The sequence below is a fragment of the Erinaceus europaeus genome, chromosome 15 (genome assembly GCF_950295315.1).
Source record: "Erinaceus europaeus chromosome 15, mEriEur2.1, whole genome shotgun sequence".
In the NCBI taxonomy this organism is placed as follows: Eukaryota; Metazoa; Chordata; class Mammalia; order Eulipotyphla; family Erinaceidae; genus Erinaceus; species Erinaceus europaeus.
The window spans coordinates 56,976,140-56,996,156 of NC_080176.1; the positions used below are offsets into that span (position 1 = coordinate 56,976,140).

General features: G+C 38.7%; 1 long non-coding RNA gene across 1 annotated transcript; it reads left to right on the top strand.

Moving 5' to 3' along the window:
- Positions 1-17,221: 17,221 nt before the first annotated feature.
- On the top strand, positions 17,222-19,499 carry LOC132533016 (uncharacterized). The gene is made up of 2 exons (XR_009544898.1): positions 17,222-17,577; positions 18,982-19,499. It is a non-coding gene; the product is annotated as an uncharacterized LOC132533016 (long non-coding RNA).
- The last annotated feature ends 518 nt before the right edge of the window (positions 19,500-20,017 follow it).

Below are 20,017 nucleotides of genomic sequence, written 5' to 3' on the forward strand. Positions count from 1 at the left end.
AAAAGCTACTTTGGGGGGGGGCAACATGAAGGGGTGGGAGACAGTCTACATTTGGAAGAAGACTATGCACTTCCTTGTACATATCAAAAATCAAATCATGTCTCAATGCAAAAGATCGTGTGCTTGTTCTCTTTTCAACATGTGTCATGCCATCTCCTCTTCCTCTTTTAATTTACACCGTCTTCTCTAGGAACTGCCTCAACCCTTCTGAAATATTCTTCGTTCTTTATATGTGCTTCCATTTCTTCTCAATTAAACTGATTGTGTGTGTAGTGCCCTGCCAACATGACCTCTGCCTGGCACAGAAAGTCATCCAACAGACCATTTGTCACACTTCATCTCTTCTCTTTTATGAAAGGGACAAAAGGCCGTCTTTGAGCCCCCTTTGGAAGTGTTTTCATGCTAATCCAAGAATGACTGTTGTGTTTGTTTTCTAGCAAGTGCAGTGTGAAGTCATTCATGGGACTGCATGGACCTTGCCTAGCTACAATCCAGGCCATTCTTGGAACAATTTGGGGAAACGCATCATTGCTCTGCTGGTGGGAGACAAGTCTGTGTCCCTGCCTGAGGCTGGCGGCCAACTTATCTCTGTCCATGAAAACCTCTCCTGTCATCTCTGCCAGGCGGCACACTACACAAACAGGGAGGGAGAAGAACGGAACGAAATGTTCATCGAGAAAACAACAAAATCCAAGGCCAGGAAGAACACAGCATCTACTAAGTATGTATCTCTTCAAAAAAAAAAAGTAACAGATAGAAAGTGAACTGAGTTGTCAAGGCAAAGCAAACAATCAAATCTATTTCATCAAAATGTAATAAATATAGACTCAAAACAGAAATTATGAAATATAAATACTAAGTCTGATGCTGCAGACTAAGTGTATGATTCTGGACTCATTCCTTTGTCTCAGCATATTCCTTAGAAAATGGGGCTAAGATTTCAAACTCTAGTGGGTCTGGATGAAGACCCAAGGCAATACCATCTAAGGATGTCCTTGGCGATCAACAGAAAATAAAGAAATGTTCATTGTGGTTGTTTCAGCTGCTTGAACTTCAGTTTCTTCATCTGTAAAACAGAGATGTTGCAATAGAATTCTGTTCCCAAGACAAGCTGTATGTACCAGAGCCACTGAGGGAGAAATCTGAAAATCTAAATTAGAGACCTCACTAAAGTCTTGAAGGTCAGGCTCCAGGGACATGTTTTTGTTTTAATTTCCCAAGTTATCTGTGAACAGTTGTCTTGGGCTAAATTTTAAGATCTCCTAAGCTATCCACTGAGTGTCACCAGGTAAATATTTAATAATTCTCAGAGAAGGCAAAATAGCTGATATAAGCTATGTTTGTCCATGATTTCACCATCTGAGAGTTAGTACTTTCAACTATAAAAGCTTATTTTTATAAGTCCTCTATATAAAGGCACATATTCTTGGTAAGGGAAACTTTCTAATCCACCACCCTTATCAACTCTAATTAAGAGTATAATAATTGGCACTGTAGAACACAGGAAATGTCTGTGTATGCTTGAAAGTAAAAATGTTCTGAAATAATCTCTTTTAAATATAGTAACTGAGTCTCAGCTTATAAATAGAGGGTCATAAAATTTTTCATCATATAATTTTTCAACAGGATACTTTGAGAGAAGAAGAGGAATTGCTGGGAGTTAAACAAACCAGAACTCCAAAAGGCAGATAAGAATACATGTTCTCCTTAGTTAAAGGACTTGTTTACATCAGCAAAGAAAGTTCAGGGAGCCAGATGACAGTTCACCTGGTAGAGCTATGTTTTAGTCCCCAGTGGCATGCACAGCACCAGGGATATCTTTATGAACCATGGAGTGGATTTGTACAGTCCCTATTCTCTCTACCCATCTCTCTTCCATTATGCCTCTGGATCTGAAATTAAAAAGGAAAAAAAAAAAAAAACTGTTGGAGTGCAGTGAAATTCCTCAAGGTCCTACAAGCAAAAAGGAAGTTAGGAGAAAAACTGGAGTGACCACACTCAAAAATTAGGACCAGGACTTTTTTGCCTGTAGACTTCTCCCTAAGAGACCCTCATTGCTACTGACACATAGTCATAACTTTTCCACTCAGAAATAACCTTCTACCATACAACTTTCTCCTCCATATATCTTATACCTACATATTCTACTTGATCTAGGGTTCAGATGCCATCCTGTCAGTAATACTACTCTGACTCAGAGAATTTACTAACTCCACTCACTAAAGATGTTTTTCTTTTTCCTTTCTTTTTTTTTTAATTTTTGTATTATCTTTATTTATCGGATAGAGACAGCCAGAAATTGAGAGGGAAGGGGGAAATAGAGAGGAAGAAGAAAAAGAGAGATACCTGCAGCCCTGTTTCACCACTCACAAAGCTTTCCCCTTGCAGGTTACAGATCCTTGCACACTATAACATGTGCGATCAACCAGGTGTGCCTATGGAAATGTCAGAGACCACACTGGAATCTTTATAATCTTCCCATTTGAAATATTCCTGAGGTGACCATATGACCCTGACTACCCTGAAGGGAATTCTGCAGGGACTCTGTGATTTCATCCTGTTTCTTATTAACAGTGCCTTAACTAAACCCAAGCTGTCAGTCTGTCAGCAACCACTGGGCAGCAAGCAAAGTGTCTCTGCTCAATATTAGATTCTTAATATTGCTGATCTAACAAAAGTCATGCAATTCTGCCTTTATTTCTAAGAGATAACTTCTGGGCTAGGAAATGAGTCATTTCCTCTGCCCCTATTCTCACTCAGCTGTGTTCACAGGTATCAAATACCAACATGGGTTCTATAAAAATAAATAACCTGGTTTCCAGGTCCCTTTCATGCTTGAAAGGAATTTTGTAAATTGTCACCTCAACTTAATTTTTCCTCTAGACCCATGTCTACTAGCTGTAATAAGAACACACACACACACACACACACAGCAGCCCTAACCCTCACTTCAAGTTTCACTCATCTGCAGGATGTGGCAGCAAAAAGGGATTAAGATTGTATATGTCCACATTTTGAAGCAGATTTTCTTTCAGCAAGTCTGCTATCAATTCTGTCTGCCAAAATAGCATTTTAATGTGTTACCTGCTGGTCAAGTATGTTCTGTTCAGTTCAAGTCTGCCTCTGCTGTGTTTTCTGATGCTGTTTACCATTTATGTCTTCTATTGTTATCAAGCTTATTATTTTTAATACAAATGTGGTTTATGCTATTTTGATCAGGTCTCTCTGCAATATGTTAGTTTAGAGGGGAAAGGAGAGGTTGTGGAAATGGTAGAAAATTCAGCTATCTCTTGCTGGAAAGACTATTTTAATGAGTTTTATTCTGTAGTTGGGGAGATGCTCTTAACCTCCGTGGCCCAGTAAGATGTGATTTCTCAACACTGAGCTTATTGCAAATGCATTTTTATCAGAGTCAGGTAAGGTGGACTCCGGAGGGATTTCTCTAGTATTTAACAAAGCCATCTATTTGCAACATAAAGTAATGCTTTGTTTACTCTTCCTCTTTGTCCTGGGTATGGTATTATTCCAGAGGCATTGCTTCTCCCTCAAAAACCGTCAGTGGCCAAGGGTACTTTTCAGTGTGTTTAGGCTCATAATTGGCAAAAATGTCTGCTCAGTTGTGGAGAAGAGGTAAAGGTCAGACACAGACACCAAAGTGCCTTGCCCATTCTCCAAAGTTCACAAACCCTTTCCTGCATTCCAGGGACACAGCCTTTCCTCCTTGCCAGATAATTAGCAGCAGGGGCAACAGCAGCAAACCCGGCTGACCTATCACTGGGCACTTAATGCTGCTCCTTTCCTCGGAGCTCATCTCCTTGGAAGGTGAGAGCCATTATCGTAAAGAGGGATATTGTCAATTCTATTCCTTCTGCTGTGCCATAGCTCTGAGCAGAGAAATTTGTGTTTTCTGCCAGAGAAAAGAATAACATTTATTTAATGGATGCTGAGCAAAAGGTATTCACATTTCATGCTTCAAGGCTTAAGCTGATCCTAGATCAGAAGGGAACTTTTCCAGCTTCCGAACTGTACAACTGGGTAAGTGCTTAGAGCTAACAGTCCTTTCCCCATCTAGGTATGGTCTGAAGTCACCATTTCAGGAGTGTCCTCACATCGCATCCATTCCTGAATGCAAACCCTGATTTAAACCTGGCTTTCTCACCATCTTCCCCTACAAACACAACAGGGGTGCTTCTTATAGGCAGGTCTGCTCCAACAACCCAATTTTTCTTCATCATCAGCGTGACTATTGCCTCACTTGCCTTTGAGGACAGTAAAACCCGAGGAGGATGGAGGGAGCCTATGACAGGAGAAGGAGGATAGCTTTCAAATGACAAAGACTGAATCAGACTCGGTCCTTTTGTGCACCTTACATTGTAGTTAGAGAATTATAAAATGCTTTATTTCATTGGCAGCCAGTTTCCTCATCTATAGAAAAGAATAATAAAATCTTACCTTGCAGCACTCTTGCAAGGAATAAGTGAAGTCACATGTCAAGTGTGTGGCCCATAGAAAACAGAAGCTGAATCAAGTCTCCCTAATCTCAGGAGATTGCAATCTAGTTGTAACGCTAACGTGCTAAGTTACTTTTAGCAAATCATTCAAATTCTCTGTAAGCGCCTCTTCAAAATACAGAAAATTCTCTATTCTAACTTCCCTGCAGGTTTATTATGAGGATTAAATGAAATATTCATTAAGATAGAAATTTTTACCCTGCAAAAGAATGTTGCCATAGTATAAGGTCATAGTACTATGTTGACATTTAATCACACTGTCTTCACATTTTAGAAGTTTTTGTAATTTTTCTATTACTCACAATGAAGTAAACACAACTAAAAATAAAGTGGCACCTTCTACATGTTGAAGCACAAGTCACAAAGTTTTGTGCTTGTCCATCTTGACCACAGTCCTCAACCCCTTTGCTGGTCTCATGACCTACTGCACACTTCCTTCCCACCTACCTCCTCATCCTACTTTCTCAGGTCACCTGAACTTGTGAAAGGTGATATCCACACTTCATCAGTGCCATACTCAATATTTGCTGCTGCTTTTCTCTGGACATAAGCTCATATATTTCCAGACTTACAGCTGATGTTCTCCATAATGTTGCCTCATTCTGATTTCCTGAACCCTTTCTCATTAATGGCCAGGGAGGGGGGTGTCATCCACACTCCAGGGACTCTTTCCTGCACCCTACTTGTCCTCAAATCAGTCAAAATCTAAGACATTTCTGGTTTCAAAGAATAACTCAATCTTCTTTGTGGAACACAGAAAGAAAAAATTGATGGGAATATAAGTAGAACACAGGTGTGCCCCTCAGAAAATAAGGTTTGATTTGTGCTGGGCCTCTAGCTCTACCTTCACCTCATTATCTCTCTGAAGTGGGCCTCTTTGACTCCTCAGTCACATGACCACTGGCAATCTCAGAAGTAAAAGACACAGAGTCAGCTACTAAGAGAAAGTATATCATTCCTTGGGTCTCAATCAGGAATTCATGAAAATGGGGACAGTCAGCCCAACCTACATCACATGGTAAACACTAAGTAAATGACAGTGGGGAAAAAAATGGGAGGAGAGGAGGTCATTGCTGGCCAAAAGGTTAAGACATGATGAGCTGGCTATCTCAAAGGTATTCAGCACACCATGGTATGGTGGTTTCTGAAACTGACCTTCTTCTCAGTCACTTAGATGATAGCTTCTACCATTAGCCTGTAAAACTTCTCACACTATTCCAGTGACCAAGTTCTTTCCCAAAACGTTGTAGACCACAGCCCATAAATCTATGTGCCACTCACTACTCTGTTCACGATGCTATCTGCCTACACTGGGGAGTGCTTCTAGTTCTTGCAGCACCTCCTGATTCCCACTAGCAAGTGTTGTCCCACTTAGGGGTCCTGCCATATTTGTAAAGCACCGAGCCAGCTTTTCCTGGGTGCCCTCACTACTGCTAAGGTATCTACCTCTACTGAGCAATTCAGACACCTATGGATAGTCCATTCCACAAGGCACTGCACCTGCTCAGAAATCATTATGCTCTCTACTCCCCTTCTATGGCCTACATCCCCCACCAAGTACATTCATGGGGCATGGAGCAGTGTACTTGGGACATGGTGGTGGGGAGGAGGCCTGGGAAGGAAAGACATCTAGATTTGTATTCATTTTTGTGTCAGAGTCTATTAGTGGAGTTTCACATCCAGATTAGACATGCCTTCTGATTTACAGATTTAAGTAAAACCATTGTCTTTTATTTGTTGCCTTCAGTGTCACTCTAGATGAAAGACTTCAACAGCTAATCAGTATGACCATATCTGCCTCTCCCCGCCCCCTTAATATGCATGTTTATGAAAGTGAGAAAAGAGACAGATGGAAAAGGAGAGACACCAATGCACTATTCCACTATCCAGGGAATTCCACCTGTGCCTCTGTCCTTGTGATGGATGGGATCAAACCCAGGGTTGTCTATCCACACAGAAGGCAAGCACTCTAGGCAAGTTGTGTTGCCTTCCCAGCCCACTAAATGAGATTTCTTTTGTTAAATAATTTTATTATCTTTATTTATTTGATAAAGATGGTCAGGAAATGAGAGGAAAGGGAGAAATAGAGAGGGAAAGAGACACCTGCAGCCCCGCTTCACCACTCACAAAATTTCCCCCCTGCAGATGGCAACTGGGGGCTAAAGCCTGGGTCCTTGTACATTGAAACATGTGTGCTCAACAGGTGTGCCACCACCAGGCTTCCCCTCAAATGAGATTTCTCTCCTCACAAAACACCTAGCTGAAATTTCTTGACATGCCTTCAAGTCTAGTTGCTCAATAAGTATGGACAGGTAAGAGACTGCTCTTGAGCTTCTTCTTCTAGCGTTTGTCCTTCTTCCGTAGCCAGTCAACAGGTCAGGTTGAAAGCTATCAGGAGCTGCTTGTTGCTGGCTTTGAAAGTGACTGGGATCCATGTGGATTCAGTTGGCTAGGAAGGATCGTCAGTTTCCCCAATGAATGGGTACTCACGGGGTGCACCACGGGAAGGTCGATCCAATGCATCCCACTCTTGAGCTAGGACTTTGCCACAAATGAAATTCAAGAGAAATAACTCTGGCCTAGTTGTGATATTAAAGTTTAACTAAAAGAAATTTTCCTCATCGTTAAGATTATAAGAATTGCCACTCTTCGTGAGTCTCATTAGCTGGTCAACTAGGATTTTTTTTTTTTAATGAAGAAAAGTCTCTTATAGAGAAACTGAATAATTTAGCTTTCTTTGTTTCAAAAGATATGATTATGCAAAGAGGCTCTCACGCCTGAGGCCCCAAAGTCCAGGTTCAATCCCTTGCACCCTCATAAACTAGAGCTAAGTAATGCTCTAGTGAGAGAGAGAAAGAAAAGAGAAAAGAATATGCATTGGAGTTTTAGTGATGAACTAAATTTTATATATATATATATATATGGATGATAATTTTTAATGATGTAGTCAAGAAACCAGTAGGATTATTTAATGTTAGAATGTGATGATTCACTTTTAAAAACTTATCTTTACATTGAAATATCATTGGCATTGATCTATCAGGAGTTGGAGTAGTTGGAAACTGGCTACATTCCCAAAAATAAATAAGAAAGGGTTCCAAAGTGAAAGAAGATGTGAGTTGGGTGGGGCTGGAGTGCCAGCAGGAAAGATAAGAGAGGCTGAAGTTTGGAAGGCCAGAGTATCACACTGTAGGATGCCACTGAGGGCATTGTCCGGAGTGTTTTCTCCCTGAATCCCCCAGAAGAACTGACAACTGCTTGGCCTTTAGAAAATGAAATTGACATTTGCTGGCATAGGTTTAACAGAAACTGAAAAGGGAGGCGTCAGGGATGCTGTAGGCAAAGCCAGAGCCCAGCTCCCTGGATTCGGGGCAGCAGGCCCATAATTCTGCTGTGAGTGATGGGTCAATATCCAATAACTCCAAATCAAAAGCTGAAGTCTTCTTGAGTCAGCACAGCTGAAGCCTCCTTCAGGGGATAAGAATACAGCTCCGGCCCTTCTGACAGAGCTGGAGTTGCCAGTAGCCTTTAATCTAAAGAAACCAGAGGCAAAGCAAACTTGGCATATAACTTTTCCTACATTAATTAGCACCCTAAGTTTAAAGGGGGAAAAATAACAACACTCTCGGGAAAGCAGCAAGAGCTCAAACTGAACTCATTTAGATTCAGCACAAAAAGGCTCTGGGGAGGGGACAGAAGGGGCAGAGAACAGAGCACAGGCGTGGAGCAGCACAGAGATTATTTTCAGGTCAACTGAACAGGGGCTCTCAGAAGTGGGCCATTGTTTGAATTGTGTTTCATGATATTGATTACACATCACCCTTAGTAGTTCTTCACCTTTTTGGTCAGGCTCTGTCTGTCCTATTGGAAATGGGATGTGCCCTAAAGCTGTGATGCATGTGTTCTGTGTTCTTTTCTTAGCAATGAGTCTGTTGGTGTGAGGGAGCAGACCTGGTTTTAAAATATTATTTTAATAGGTCACTGTTTTGTTAGCTAGGTATTTTTACTTCCACTGACTAGAAATAGTAAACAAAGCATTAAGCAAAAACAAAGTGGTAGAACAATACATGGAGTTTACTACTTATGCGGATGTTAAAACTTGCCAATCCTTTTTAAAAATAAGAACTGGCAGCCCATGCAACAATCTCACATATGATTCCTGGTGGTGAGAACAAAGGATCAGCAAGGAAAATGACAGATGGGGAAGGTGATAAACTGTATTTTGCCATTATGAGTTTTCTTTTTTAAAAAGGGGGGGGGGGGATCTAAATCCCTTCCATGTGGTCTAAGAGGTGGCGCAGTGAATAAAGCATTAGACTCTCAAGCATGAGATTCCAAGTTTAATCCCCAGCAGCACATGTGCCAGATTGATGTCTACTTCTTTCTCTTACTCCTGTGATCTTTCTCATTAGCAAATAAATAAAAAATAAATGAATAAATCTCTTGCATTATTTTTATGGAAAAAAAGAAAATTGTTGTAGTCTTTTGTTATATATTTGAATTTTCCAAATCAAAATGAAGAGTTGTCATCAGTTGACCATTAGACACTGCTTTACATCAGAAGATGGCATTGTGAGAACTCTTACTGAACAAAAGATTATGGGCCCCTGATTCTGGGGTCATTGTCTGAACACATCTTAACATTTGACATGGACATGTGTGACCTTTCACTGCCTGAATCAACCTCCTGGCAGCAGGAGTCAAACTCTATTTAACAGCTATGCCCATTCTTCAAGTCTACTCTTCGCCACGAAGATATCAGGTTGGCTCACTATGCTATGCAGTTTAACGTCTCTTTCTTTTTGTGTTTTGCTTATCTTACTGCATATGTAACACAGTTTAAAAATAAAGGCTTAAAACATTTTGCCTTATCTCATTTAACATGATGTCTTCAAGTCCCATCCAAAATGAGGCAAAGAGATGACTTCATAATTGTTAACAGCTGAGTATATTGTGTGTGTGTGTGTATGTGTGTATGTGTGTGTCACAATGTTCTTAGAAAATCACCTTCCATCGGGCATTTGGGTTCCTTCCAACTTTTGACTATTAACACTTGAGCTGCTAGGGCAATGGAGACAGCATAATGGTTATGCAGAAAAGCCCTCTTGCCTGATATTCCAAAGTTCCAAGTTCAGTCCTTCACAACACCATAAGCCAGAGCTGAGCAGTGCTCTGGTTTCTCTCTCTGTGTGTGTGTGTGTGTGTGTGTGTGTGTGTGTGTGTGTGTGTGCCTTTCTCCATATATATATCATTAAAATAAAACAAATTTTTAAAAAAGAATTGTCAATATAGAAGTGCATAGATCTCTTCAGATAGGTGTTTCTGTTTCATTTGGAAAAGTCTTGAGGAGATAAATTTCTGGATAATATGGTAGCACTATTTCTACTATTCTGAGAAATCCTCAGTATTTTCCCTCAAAGTTTGGTCCAATTTATACATTTACATTCCTGCTAGCAGTGTAGAAAAATGTCTCCCTGGCCTCCACATCCTCATCAACATTTGTTACTGTCAAGTTCTCAAGTACAAAATAACATCTCATTATTTTACTTGCATTTTTCTGATAACCAATAACTTTGATCTCTTTCTCATGTTTGTTGGCCCTCTGGGTCACTTCTTAAAAGACATTTGAGGGTGCTGGGAGGTGGCTCAGTGGGTTAAGCACACATGGTGCAAAGCGCAAGGACTGGTATAAGGATCCTTGTTCGAGACCCCAGCTCCCCACCTGCAAGAGAGTCGCTTCACAAGGGTGAAACAGGTCTTCAGGTGTCTATCTTTCTTTCCCCCATCTCTGTCTTTTCCTCCTCTCTCAATTTCTCTCTGTCCTACTGGACAGCAATAAAGCAATAACAACAATACTAACAACAGCAACAATAAACAACAAGGACAACAAAATGGAAAAAAATATAGCCTCCAGGATCAGTGGATTCATAGCTGGCACCGCGCCCCAGCGATAACCCCGGAGGCAAAAAATAAAATAAAAATAAAGATAAATTATTTTTTAAAAAACTTTTGAATGTTGTACATATTCGGGAAAAAAAAAAAAGCAACACTATAAAATTACACTTTATCCTCTACTTACAAAGCATGCTTACATCCATGCTACTATTTAATTGCTAGCAGTACTATTTAAATGCTTTGGAAGATTCTAGCATTGGCTTTATCTTACCATCTTGAAAATGAGAAAGCAAAGGATAAAAACTATATGTTATTTCTTCTAGATTATGATAGTAGTATTGACGATTGTAACTAGCATGCAAGACTTCCAGTTCTTAGCGGTTCATTTCTGTATTCAGCAAACATTTTTTAAGATAGAAACATAGACAGAGAGAGCTGTGGTCTGGGAGGTGGCACAATGGATACAGAATTGGACTCTCAAGCTTGAGGTCTTGAGTTCGATCCCCAGCAGCATATGTACCAGTCATGTCTGGTTCTTTCTCTCTCCTCCTATCTTTCTCATAAATAAATAAAATTTAAAAAAAAAAAACAGAGAGAGAGAGCTATCACAGCACAGAGGCTTTCTTCAATGCAGTGCTGGCCAGGCTTAAACCTGGGTCCCACACATGGCAAAACAGTGCACTAAGTGAACTATTTTGCCAACCCTATTGAGCAAACATTGTAAGCTCCTAGAAGTAAAGACCCTTTTCTAGAATTATGTTCAGTACTTATATACAATATATTACAAAGTACTTGTGTGGTTCCATAGTTCCACAATGGAAAGTTTTTTCATGTCCATCTAAAATAAGAATCCTTGTTCATTGATTTACTAATGATGGATTAAAAAATATGAACACCTATATGTAATATATTAATTCACAGAACTCCATTTATAATGAAAGATAGAACCATACCACAGATGTCCAATTGGCCCCAGACAAATTGCATTGGTGGTAGAACCCAAAAACAGTTCAGGAATTGCAGAGAATATTTTCAATACCTTTTTTTATTACAAACTTTCCTAACCTTCTCAGCTTTATTCCCACTCAAAGTCTGTTATTTAACATTGAAAAGATAATTAGACAAGACCTTTTGTTTAGGGTGAAAAAAAGTTAAGGAGCTTAAAATTGGCTTCTATCAACCGGTTTTTACTGCAGAGTATTTTGGATGATAACATGAATAAACAAAGTAAAATACAAAACACACTTTCCTTCTCTTCAGTGTGAATTGCTTTCTACAGTTTATGTTATTTTATTTCAAATTTTATAGTCCATCATGGCAGTTATATACTTAAGCTCTAAGTCAGAAGCCTAAATTTAAATCCCTACTCTGCTACATCCAGCTGTGTAACCTCAGGCAATTTGCTTAATCTTGCCAAGCCTCGATTTCTTTATTTGTACAACAAGGATAATAGGGTTTGGGGGAGATTAAAAGAGATAATCACTTGGAGCACTTAGCACGGGGTCTGGCACAGAATAACCCTCATCATCTGTACAGCCACCCTGCAAGTATATAAGACTTGCATTATTTACACACTAAAGAGAAAAGTGGACTGAGAGAAGTTTCGTTAGTTACAGAACTTGACAAAGTCCCAAAGACCATGGACTGCAGCCATTTTCACTTGTGTGCCTATACTGGACACTTAGAGCACTGCCCTCTGACACTACAGGGAAGGAAGAAAAATGCACAAACAAGGAGAAAAGTACAAATGTGGAAGACGAAAGAAATCAATATTAACTGTCCTTGTTGGCAACCCGTGCTTGAATCAGTGTTATAACAAAATATCAATATACACTTGATGTTATAAAGTTCTTGCTAAGCCTATTTTCTTTAACCTAAATCAGTTCTCTGTATTTGAATCCCACACACAAAGACTAATTTTTGATACCACCGTGTGCCTTTGGATTGGCTGTGTATGGGCTCAAAGAAAAGTATCTCTATATTCCCTCTAAGATTTTATAAACTATAAATCAGCAAGCAAGATCAGACAAATTGATAAGGGGGAAAAGCCAAAGAGAAGTTTAATAACAACATGAACATCTTCTCTATACATGGAAGAGAGTCAGCAAGACTAATAATTCATCCACGTAACTTCAGGCACCATCTTTGGGGACCCAGGGAAAGATCAGTTATAGAAGGCTAGCAAGAAAGGCACAATAAACAAAGGTCAGACTGCTATGCAGATTGAAATCCTTGCTTGGCCACTAAAAAAAAAAAAAAGTTAAAGAGAGTAACTTAGGTCTTCCAGATACAATTAGGGATATGCTTTAACATTTATACATATAAATGTCCTTTTTACAAAAAAGACAATCTCCACTCAGCTTCAGAGACCCTCCTAGGTAATGAACCTGCTGGCAAAAAAAGAGAAAGATAATTTGAGTTGGAAGATTTATACTTCCCAACAGACTAAATAATACAAATATTTGTATTTAAAGGGTAAACATTATTCACTGAGATGACCAGAGGAATTACGAAGGAGAAAAATTTTATCTTGAGTCTCACTCATTCCCTAGACAGGGTTTTTCATACTTTAGTAAGCATCAGAATCAAAAATGGCTGGGCCCATCTCAAGCATTCTGATTCTATTAAAGTAAAACTATTGATCTGAGGTGGATTTAGAGAATTTGCATGTCTGACAAATTCCTAGGAGATGTTGCTGGCCTGGAGACTATGATTTAAGTATGGCCCTATATCAGTGATTCTCAGGACACAGTCCTCAGACCATCTATACCAGTTGTCTAAGGCAACTGTCAAAATACAGCATCCTAAGTTCTGCTGCAGACTTCCTCGATATGATTTCATGTAGATGCATCCTAGGAACTAGTATTGTAACAGCTATCCCCAATAAATTTTAAGCACTTGAAATATTGAGAGCAAGAGATTGGGCAGTGGTGTTTCTAGTACAGCACACAAATTACAATGTTCAAGGACCCAAGTTCTAGTCCTAGTCCCTATCTGGATGGGAGAAGTTTCATGAAAAGTGAAACAGTGCTCCAAGTGTCTCTTTCTCCTTCTCTCTCTTTCCTTCTGTCTCCCTTTCTCACACATACTCATACACACCAGAATAAAAAGGGGGAAAAAAGGTTGCCAGGAGCAATGGAGTCACTGTGATAATAATGCTGGAGGAAAAACTAAAATTGAGAACTACTAATTTAAACTCTAAGTTAAAACAAAAAGAAGAGAAAATAAAAAGGATACTGGGACCTAACATGGTCTAACTTCCTAGACCACAGCTCAAGTATACATATTTCTTTAGCCTAAGTATTTAATGTTACAGATGTGCAAGATAAGGACAGGCTGGGTTTATGGATCGGCCTGCCAATGCCCATGTCCAATGAAGAAGTTTTTACAGAAGGCAGAACTCCTACCTGCTACACCCCCCACCTACCCACTGAAAAAAAGGATTTTGGTCAATACTCTCAGAGGGGGAAAAATAATAATGGAAGATGACCAGAGGGCTCTGAACTCCATAAGGAGGACCCAGAGAGAGAGAACAAAAAGAGGGCATTTAGCAGTAGTAATAGGTGTAGGTGTGACTTAGAAGGGAAGAGAAGGTAGGACCATTAAAAAAAGGGGAGGTCAAGTACACAAATACACAGATAGTTATAGACGTGATAGTTAACCCATATCTGCAACTTTGGGAGAGCTACTGTAGCTTTCAATGGAGGGATGGAGATACAGATCTCTGGTGGTGGGAATGGTGCAGAATTATACCCCTATTATCTCATAATTTTGTAAATCAATACTAAGTCACTAATAAAATAAATAAAGCAGACATTGCCAAGTTTGAGACTAAAAATTTCATCATTAGTTTAGTAACTCATAGTTTGAAAAGTACTCAACTAGGAATATTTTAAACAAAGAATGGGGACTATCCATAGAACTAATCTCCAAATGACAAAGCCACGGAAAGTCTGAGGGAAGTTAATAATGGGCTTCAAATAAATATCATTTCACTGCTATAAAAAGCCTTATATGTCAGCCAGAAATTGGGTCTATTCCAGCTTCCTCTAATGATGAAGCCGAGACCCCAGGACAAGATTTACTAAAACTCACAAACCACTGTGACCATCATTTCATGTGTTATACTGATTAGGCAAAATGTTATTGGCAGGGATTCCTAGAAACCGTAAAGAGATGTGCACTTTACAGCTGAGAGAACTTGCGCCAAGCAATGATCCAGAGCCTCGCAGTCCAGTCTCCTTCATGCGGCTTTGTCTCCTACTCTGCCTCATTTCCTCCAGAGAGGTCTCTCCAAATTGCAGTGAACTTAGAAAAAGTAGTGAATGGGATATGGAGTTCTGGCAGTGGAAATTGTGTGAAAGTGTACCGCTCTTATCCTATGGTCTTGTCAATGTTTCCATTTTATAAATAAAAAATTTTTTTTAAAAAAAAAAGAAAAAGTAGTGCATGTTCTTAAAGATTCTAATTCAATTAAGAAAAAGAAGGTGAAGAAATAAAAGCTGTTTCCCATAACAAACTTGGTTGTAGGGAATTTCTCTCTGATTCTTATTTAAAAAAGCAGTTATCATTCCATACCACATTTGTACTTGGGCAGATGCCTGTGATATGCAATTTACAAGAGCCAATAAAATACCTTTGTGCTTGAAATCTGCCTGTCATTTGGCTATCTAGATGTCTAATGTTCTCACCATTAAAAAAAACTGTTCCTAAAATGTTGAATCATAAAGTATTTATATTCAGAAAACCCCAATACAAGCTTCTACTTTTAGGAAGGCCAACACATGAATCAAACAGCTAGCATCAATGCACTGGCATATAAAATAAACAAAATAAAATAAACCTTGAAGGAATGGGATACAAAGCCCATGCTTGGAAGAACTGATACTGAAACCAAAGGTATTTCTAGAGAGAGCAAATGCAATGGTGATGTAAGGTGAGTCCACATAAAATAATATTACAACTTGTGGAAAGCAAGTAGCTAAGCACTAAGAAAATTAAATTAATAAAATAATAAAATGAAAAATGGGTCACCCACCACATAATTTGACTGTGGATGGTCCTCTAGAGAAGCACAAACTAGTATGAGCTTAATGACTCATTGGTTGCATACTTTTTTCTGGATTGAATTAAGTTAAAGAACACAGAAGAACACATAAGGTAGATGTCCCTTTCCAGAAAAGGACAAAAAAAAATAGAGAGAGAAGCAAGATTGACAGAAACCTAGTAGCATAAAGAACATGATGCTTATCATTTAGAAGTGTGGGTAACCAATGTTTACTGAATATAACCAAAACAGTGTCATAGGCATGTAGGAGGTCTGGCTGCTCTCTTAGCCTATCAGAGAATATGGCCTGAGTATATGAGTAATCATAGTAGGATGAGGATGAAATCCAGGCAGGAAGTACAGGAAAGGTCTACTCACAAGTGTATTTATTTAGAGGGAAGAGACATCACTTCTACAACAGAAAATCTCTGTTGCAGATGCATTACTAAATCTGAACCTGAACTTGAAGGAAAGGCTGAACTCTGTAGTTGAATATTAGGAGTGGTCAGATAAAGAAGGTCACAGAAGCAAATATACAATGTATACTTACTGTGTGCAGTCCTATTGACTGGAATGAAGAACAAAGGATTCAGGAGAGTGATTTCATATGGCCTTAACAACCATACCTATTTTTCCATTCTTCAAGAATAAGAGGAAACCTTCAAGGGTCCTTAAAGTCTTATCCTATTTCTCTAAAGTAGCCGAGTGGAATATATTAATTGGGTTTATCTTTTAAATTCAAGTGACATGGTCCAAACATGTATCCTTTTGGGGGTCAGGTGGTAACACAGCAGGTTAAGCATATATGGCACAGAAGCAAAGACCAGTTCCAGCCCCCAGCTCCCTACTTGCAGGCGGGTCACTTCACAGGCAGTGAAGCAGGCCTGCAGGTGTCTATCTTTCTCTCCCCCTCTCTGTCTTCCCCTCCTCTCTCCATTTCTCTCTATCCTTTCCAACAACAATAACAGCAATAACAATAGTAACAACAGTAATGATAAACAATAAGTGCAACAAAATGGGAAAAAATAGCCTCTAGGAGCAGTGGATTTGTATGCAAGCACGGAGCCACAGCAATAACCCTGGAGGATATATATATGTATATATATATACATATATATATATATATATATATACATATATATACATATGTGTATATATATGTATATATATATATATATCTCCTTAGTTTGTATTCTTAGCTACAAAATGGAGAGAGTTTTACTTCTGGCTTGATAACATCATATGAGACCAATGCAATAAGGTTTTTGTTTTTAAATCCTAGACTGGACCCAGGGAGATGACTCAGCAGGAGTGCATGTCTTACATATATGAGGCCCTGAGTTCAACAGGCAGCACTGCACAAAATATCTGAATTGTGTTCTGCTCCCTCTCTCTCTCTCCTTTTGCTAAAATAATAATAATAAAAATAATAATAATTTTAAAAGTCCTAGCCAGAGGTACATAAATATCCAATATTATTACTATTATTATGTAAGTATTTCCAGCATGCTGTACTGTAGACATTCACCACTAGGGCAGGACACAGAATTAAAATGATTTGTCCTGGGCCTGAGACGTAATTAACTTGAACAGTGTGTTGCTTTGTCATATGCGCAACCCAGGTCCAAGCACAGCCACTACCATGTTGAAAGAAGTTTAGGTGTTGTAGTTTCTTTCACTCTCTCTGCTTCTGTCACTATCTTTAAAAAAAGTAAAAAAAAAAAAAAGGGGGGGGCTACTGGTAGGGGGGATGTGTAGTGCCAAGATTGAACCATAGCAATAACCCTGGTAGAAGCAATAAATAAATAAAAATTTAGTGTATATGGTAAAATACGGTGAGAAGTCACCATGGCCCTTCTAGAATGTTTGGATGGAACAAAAGGCTGCCAATGTTTTCAGAAATAACAACTGAGAAGTAGTTTTCCCTGTACTTATGATTGATTAGAAGCTCTTCACATAACGCTAATAGGATTATATGTCTTTCAATGGGGCAGTGTATTATCTAATTGCAGCATAAATACAATTCACAGTGCTTTATATTTTCCTTTGCACAGGCTTCAAGGACCTGCTCTGCAGTACTAAAGAGCCACAAGGGATATTAAAACTGATCAGTGACCACTCTAGGTAAGTAAAAAAAAAAAAAAATAGACTATTGATAACTAAGAAATCAAACTTAATAAAAGAATATTCAAAAGGACCATAGGATTAGCAATGGTTCAGATGTCTGCTATTTAATTAGATGCCTCTCAACTTTCCTAATGACTACCATAATCTGAAGACTTCCCACATATCTTTCGAGCCAATGAAGAGGTCAGGCTTTTCAGGCAGTCACATGTTTCACACTCACAATGACCCCACTCCTATTTATGTACTATGAATTATGAACCTGTATTTTATAAGTAAGAATGAAACCTGTGTGTTAACAAAGGAAGTAAATGTGTCTTTTCAACTGTGAGTTTTGACCTGAAGTGACCAATATCTTTATTTGCAGAACACCTCTTTAGACATATACATGGACAACTATTCAAGTTGACAGATACTATTTTTCCACCTTCCACTGGAGCTTGGTCTCAAGTTCTAGCTTTGCATCCACCCTGTTTCACTGAAGTCATGATAATAATTTTCCACACTAACCTGACCTATATCTTGTTTTCTTCATGAAACTATGCTACGTTTTCAGAAATGCATTAGGGTTGTACTATATATCACCTCTGTATTTGTCTTTTGAGTTGAAAGAATAATGCTAGTTTTCTGTTTTAATCTATAAAAAGTAAAATAAAATAATAATAAACATTCCCAATCTAAATCAGCACAGGCATATTTTCAGAAATAGTTCTTGAAACTAAAAACCAAAGGAATATTAAACAACTTACTCTGCAATTCAAAGTAGTGACAATGAGATAAGATTAAAATTTCAAAATGTCAAATTTGGCTAGTGCTTATCTAATTCTTTTCATGAGACTAAATTTGGATTTGTCTTTCATTTTCAGTACTTGAACACATTCTGCTTGGTTTTAGATAGGCTGAAGCACATATATATTTACACTTACACACACCTAACTGTCTATACGCACATTTGTTCAATTCACAGTCTGTAGATATCGATGTTCTATTTAGGAGGAAGCTGGGCACTATATAAAGCTTTAGGGAAAAGTTCCTTTGCATAACAAAAGAGCTAATACATCAAGGTATGGTTTGTTAATGGCATTCAATTAACACATAACTGTTGTTAGTTGATTAAAAATTAACTGTGAATGACCATTTAACATCTAGCACTTACAAATGTTCCTTGATTTATTAAAATTGTAGGAGCTAAGGAGTCTAGGGATAAGCTGGAAATATTTGGTTAGATTTTTTTAATGGAAATTTTAGGCACATTGTGAAATATTTCTCCCTACATTTGTAAATCAATCTTCATGCTTTAACCACTCATGAAGAATTTGCAGACCTCCTGTTTTAAAGGCACTTGAGAAATAAATATCTGCCAGGGAAAGAAATCCCATCAGTTTTTTTGCTGTTCCTATACAGATGGTGGACCATACTGTGAAATTTGCTGTTCTTCGATTGCTCCTTTCGACACACGCCCCAAGGAATCTCAGAATTTTAGAAACTAGAGATGTAATAGCCTAAATAGGTCATCTATTCCAATAGAAATTTTACGAGATTTATATAAGACTCTTTTGAATTTACAATACAACTTATTTTCAAGGGGATCCAAACACTGAATAGAAAATTGGCTTTTTTTTCAGTCAACCTCACATCATATTTTATGTTTTACGATTAATCATGTTTTTCTCTTGTGAAGATAATATGCTATCAGAATGTGCACCTAGAATTACTTCTCAGTGAAAGAACTGGATTTGAAATGGTCCATCTCCAGAGTCACATCTCCACCCATCTCTCCAACCCCAAGATAATGGCTATATTTGCAATCCATCTATCAGAGGTCTTACTGAGGAATATCCCATAACCCTAAAAGAACTTACAGCCAAATGTACTCCCAAATCATTTCAGCATTCTGAATACCAAGTATGTGTAAAGAATAATCATACCGCCACCTCAACATGCTTCACTTCAGACTGTGTCCAGAGACTTCACGTGTGGAATGACAACCCTTCAGCTTCATTACTTGGGTAAGACCTTTCCTTTCATAGTATACTCTAATTTCATCTCAGATGGTTCACTTTCTAACAAAGTCCCATAACCTAGATATACACCAGGTTCTGTAAGAGAGAGCATATGTTCACACGTTTCCATAAACTACTGCAAAATATATACCTGAAAGCAGAAGTACACTAGAGTTTGCAGTGAGTACCTCCCTAACACTTCCTCTCCACTATTCCAAGCTTTGGGTCCATGATTGCTCAACAATTTGTTTGGCTTCGTATGTTAACTCTCTTTTCAGTCACCAGGTTCCAGATGCCACCAGGATGCTGGCCAGGCTTCCCTGGATTGAAGACCCCACCAATGTGTCCTGGAGCTCAGCTTCCCCAGAGACCCACCCTACTAGGGAAAGAGAGAGGCAGACTGGGAGTATGGATCAACCAGTCAACGCCCATGTTCA